Raw genomic sequence first — 6000 nt, 5'->3', positions numbered from 1 at the left:
TGTCTGCTGTCGTGCTTTTAGTTTGTTCAGTGTTTTTTCCGATGTGTGCAACTTTCTATTACTGGATTTCTTATTACTGCACCCAAGAAATCTGATACAGTCCAGGAACACTGGCCTCTTGACTGGTACCCCATGCAGCACCTTAAGCTTTGACTCACTCTATCACTAGCCTGTTAGGAGTGCAATGTGTACCAATGTGCACAGCAGCAACTGGAAGGTTTCTGTGATAACCTTGTGATTTCTCAACCTCTGGCATAGGGCACCAGATGCTTGGCTGCATTGCCACTTGTAAACTTCCTTCTGATCATGCACCTCACCTTGGGAAGGGCGTGTTGGCCTTGGAGGGAATACAGCACAATGTGACAAGAATATTACCCGGACTTGAGAGGTTAAGTTTTAAGGAGAAAGTATGGTACTTTTGCCTGTTTTCTCAACAGTTTAGAAGATTCAGGGGCGATCTGATTGAAGACTTCAAAGATATTAACAGGAAAAGACAGGTTACATTAAGATAAACTGTTTCTATTAGTTAATGATCTAGAACTAAGCGGCATAGTCTGAGAATATTGGCCAGACCATTCCATTTTGCACCCTGCCTCTTCCTGATGAAGGGCTTTTGCCCGAAACGTCGATTTTCCTGCTCCTCGGATGCTGCCTGACCTGCTGTGCTTTTCCAGCACCACTCTAATCTATACTCTGGTTTCCAGCATCTGCAGTCGTTGTTTTTACCATTCGGGAGAAATGTTAGGAAGCACTTCTACTTACACTGATAGATCTTTGGAACTTCATTCCACGAGTGGCAGAGGATGCTTTTTCAGTTAATTTTAAATCTGAGATTTTTTTTTATTTAAGCAAAGCTATAAAGGGATTGGAACGAAAGGCAGGTATGTGGAATTAAGCCACAGGTCAACCATAATCCTATTGAATGGTGAAACAGGCTGAGGGTCTGAACAACCTACTGCTTGCACACACCCATGTATCACTCTGACTTTATGAAGAAATGGTAATATATTTCCATCACTAGATCAAACATTTGGAGTTTCTTCCTTTTATAGCCTGGGATCTGCAGTGGTCGAAGAAACTGGCACACAGCATCATCCTTCAAATGGATGATCTGTAATGGACAATAAATGCTGGGTTTGTTGTTTTTGAAAGATGTTTTTCAGGCCAAAGGTCACAGGTTTGATGTGCTTGGGTAACATTTTTGAGAGAGATTGACATATGTCTGGTTGGAGCCGAAGGAAGTTAATGGATCATTAGTAATTACGGGTAAGTCATGATTGCAATTTGGTTGCTGTTCTAACCTGATCTTTAATAATCTGAATAAATAACTTAAACACAAATGGTTTATGTATTTAATTGCAGACGCCCATCTTTGTTAATATTTGTACATTTCCAATTGAATTGAGTCATTAACAGTTGCAGAATTTAACTTTGGGTTTCAATTTTTGGCTGTTGATGCCTTAAAAACTAGATTTATCCCTTTCAGACAAAGATAGGAATCAGAGGGTAGGTATTGATGGGCATTTCTCAGACTGGAAACAATTTGAAAGTGGTATTCCTCAAGGATCAGTGTTGGAACCTTTACTTTTTCCTCTCTGCATAAATGATTTGGAGGTGGATGCTGAAGGTAAAATGTCCAAATTTGCAGATGATATTAAGCTAGGGAGAATTGTGAGGAAGCTGAGTGACTTCAGTGTTATTGATAAATTGGCCAAATGGATAAACACCTGGGAGATGAAATTCAATGCAGAGAAATGAGAGAGAAGACATTATGGTAGAAGAAACATGGCGAGACAGTACAGGCTCAATAATGTAATTTTGAGGAGTACCAAGCGCAGGGGGATCTCGAAAGTGTACAATTCTCAAAGTGGCCAGGAAATTGAAACAGTTATTAAGAAAGCTTGCTCATAGGATTCTTGGGTTTATAAATAGAGGCATAAAGTGTAAAAGCAAGAGAGTAATGCAACACCCCTCCAAATCATTGGTCAGACTATATTAGGAGTGTCTGGGCACCTTATTAAAGGAAGGATGGTAATGTGCCTGGACAGAGTTCAAAGACTATTTACCAGAATGATACTGGGAATGAAGGATTTTAGATATAAGGAAAAATTATAAATGGTGCTTATTCTCCTTGGAGAGAAGGTTAAGATGATCTTTCTAAGGTGTTCAAAATTATGAATAATTTTGATAGTGAAAGAAAGATATCCTGTTTCCACTAGTTGGTATGTCACTCGGGGATCACCATTTCAAGATTGTCAGCATGAGACCTAGGGGTGGGATGACAAAAATTTCTTTATTCAGAGTTGTTACGATTTGAAATGTGCTGCCTGGGAGAGTGGTGGAGGTGGATTTCATAGGTTTCAAAAGAGATTTGGATATCAATTTTAAAGTAATTGAGGGCAACGGAGGTTGGGCTAATTGGGTAACTCTTAGGAGCCAGTACAGACAGCAATGGACTGAATGGCTTTCACTCTTCTGTAAAATTCTATGATTCTGTAATCAATATTATAACCATCGTGTAGTTAAACATTTCATGACGCTACCAGTGAATTGGCTAACCATTGTTACTGAGGCATAAAAGCAGATGAATGACAATAATGACTTCATTAACCATGAAGTAGAATGTCCTGAGGTCACGAAAGAAATCGAATGTTACAATCATTGAGGTCTACAGCACACAAAAAAAGGCCTTCAGCCAATCGACTCCACGCCAGTCAAAAACACCTAATGATTCTAATACAATTTTCCAGCACCTTGGACCCAAACCCTTGAATTCCTTGGCATCACAAATGCACACTGAAATATGGAGCCATACAGCATGGATCCATACCTCTCATGATTTTATAGCCTGAAAGTTGACTTCTCAAATCCTCTAGGTCCCAGCATCATTCTGGTTCTCTACCGTGCAGCTTGACCTGCTGAGTTTCTCCAGTGCTCCCGGTTTTTATTTCTGATCTACAGCATTAGCAGTATCTTGCTTTTATCTGAAATATACTAAAATGCTGTTAGGCTTTCTGCCCCTATCATTCTTGTCGGCATGTTCTTTTCCCCTCTTGTGTTTGGAAATAAACCGTATTACAATTGAGAATTTCTGTCCGTTGTCTAAAATGCTAAAGCCCATTACAATATTCCTGCCACCTTCCCAACCAATAGGAGATTTTCCTTTCTGGCCTGGTTTGTTTACTGGATAAATGGAAAAAGCTTTAAAGGAAAAGCAGTACTGGAAATAGGTCAGTAAGTCTGTATTAAAAGATTGCTTTATGTGGAACTTCAGTCCTTCTCAAATGTTGATGCATCGATCACTTTCAAAAGCTAACTGACTTGTTGTGGATCTCCTAGAATATTCTATTTCTGCTTTGAGTTTTTTGAAAAATTCCTGCTTCATCTTGCAAAATACATTTTAATGCTCTGTTCCCTTGAATTTAAAATTAGACTCTTAGAATTAGCTTTATTTTCATATGTATCCAAATGAGTACAGTGAAATGTTTACAAGTTGCCACTTATGGCACTATCTTGTGTGCAAAGGTACATAGGTACTGATTCTTGAGTAGACATTTGATGTGTGGTATTGGTTCCTCCTCTAAATCTTAAGTTTGTATTATACTGGCCGTGGAAGCAGTTGCATCTGATATTCTAATGCAGGGATACCATTCCCCTGTTATAGCTCATTTTTATGTTTACAAGTGCTACTTTAATTTACCAGTGATTTGACAGAGGTATACAACTGCACAATATAGAAATAACTTCTAAAGAGAAGTTTGATGTTGATTCAAAATTTGGTCATAACTGATGCTTACTCGGACAATAACATTTTGTTTAAAAAATAACTACATAAATGCAATGTTAATAAGCCATATTTAACACTCAGCCATGTGTAGAAATATTAAGACAAGTGACAGAACACTCGTTATGAAGAAGGTCTGAAGAACCCTCTTAATGGCAAGGCAAGACAGGGAGAGAGTTTGTTTGCTTGACCCTAGGCAGCTAATGACCAATGGTTTAGGGACATCCAGTAGGCCAGATTTGGAGAGATGCAATGATCTTGGTGGGTTGTAAGGTGGAAAGAGGTTTCAGCAAGGGAGGTGTGAGTTCATGGAGAGATTTGAAAATGAGGGTGATAATTTTGAAATAGATGTGCTCAGACTGGGAGTCAGTATGGGTCAGCAAACATGTGACAAACAACTGAAACTTGGTGCTAATTAAGATACCAACAGCAGACCTGGAATAAGAAAGAGTCTGTGTAAACTGGGAATGTTCTCTTTTCCAAATTTGAAGGTCACTGTTAGTTTGGTAAGTATTGGATTTTTTTAAAAAAACGTATGTGTATTTAAACATATAAGGGGTTAATTGTTCCTGAGACTAGATGACAAATTTTAATAGGATATTCAGCTAATGTGTACAGCAGAGATGAGTTTTGTCCTGTCCTTGCCTGATAGCTTCAAATCAGAATGGAGATTCCTGACCACCTCCTAGGTCAGGATGCAAGCCAGTTAGAATGACAAACTTGTGTCTTGTAACACTTGTCATTTTCATCAAATGTCATGAAGTTTCCTCTCTCCTGAGGCTTGGTGAATTTTCTTTTGAGGTTTCACTCAACTCACCTCAATAACATTCCTGAAGAAGTGCTCCTGCCCGAACCGTTGATTTTCCTGCTCCTCTGATGCTGCCTGACCTGCTGTGCGTTTCCAGCACCGCTCTAATCTTGACTCACCTCATTAACCTCCTCTTGGTGCCCTTCTCATCTGAAACCAGTTGGGTTCTGCCACTTGCTATAGCTAGAAGAACTCATCACTGTCCAGATATCCTGCAATAGACTGGTATCCTTGGGGCAGACCTAGCAAAGTATTGGCTACCTGGGATTGCTCTTCAACAGCAGCATAAGAGGAAACCCATGTTACTCATGGCATAAAGGTGGCAGGGTTGACACCTTGGGTGTGTAATACAATTCCGTTTCTCTGATCATTGTTGGCCACACGACTCCCTAAGCCTCATTGCATCTTAGAACTCCCTGTAAGTAACTGCTCGTCTTTCCTAAATGCCCAGTACAGGCCAGCGTCTTAGATGGTTCTCCATTGAACAATGATCTCACAGGTAAGCTATCAGGCAATGTGAAATATCCTGTCTTATTTGCAAACACCTAAAGCAACAGAAAGTGAACAAACTACTTCTCTCCCAGAGGATGAAGTAATTTAGTTGCAATTTGAGCAACAACTGTTTTACAGTTAATGAGTCATCACTGTGCTGTGCTATCATTTCTTGAAACTTGGTGTCCATAAGAAGTAGGAGCAGAAGTGGGCCATTTGACCCATCAAGTCTGTTTCATCATTCACTAGCTTATTTGGTAAACCTCAACTCCACTTTCCAGTCTTAATCCTATGACCCTTCATTCCCTTACTAATTAAAGATCAGTCTGATTTCAGCTTTGATTATATGTAATGACCCAGCTGAACAGCCAGCTCCGGTGAGGGGAAATTCAACGATTTCTCCATCTCAGAAAAATCCACCTCCTTTCTGTCTTCATGTGTGACTCCTCATTCTGAGATTATTCCTACTGGTCCTAGACTCTTGCCCCTTCAGAAACCTCTCTTCCGTACCCTGACCTAGTGAATCTTCTTTGGAGTGCTTCCAACGCCAGTATGCCTTTCTCTTAGAAAAGGGAACCAAAACTGTTCACAGTATCCAGCTGTGGTCTGACTCATGCCTTGTATAGTTTTAGCAAAATCTCCCTTTTTTGATACTTCATTCCCTTTGAAATAAAGACTAAGATTCTAATTGTCCTTCCCTCTTGCCTACCGAACTTAAATGTTAACTTTGAGCTTACTGTACTAGACCTCCCAAACCCCACTGAGTTGAAGAATTTTGTAGTCTTTCTCCATATAAACAATATTCAGCCCCTCTATTCTTACTACCAAAGCGCACAACCTCGCATTCTTCCACATTACATTCCATCCACTAAGTTTTGCCCATTGACTTGACTTTTCCATATTCCTCTGAAGACTG

The sequence above is a fragment of the Hemiscyllium ocellatum genome, chromosome 21 (genome assembly GCF_020745735.1).
Source record: "Hemiscyllium ocellatum isolate sHemOce1 chromosome 21, sHemOce1.pat.X.cur, whole genome shotgun sequence".
NCBI lineage: Eukaryota > Metazoa > Chordata > Chondrichthyes > Orectolobiformes > Hemiscylliidae > Hemiscyllium > Hemiscyllium ocellatum.
Note: the sequence above shows the minus strand (reverse complement) of the source record.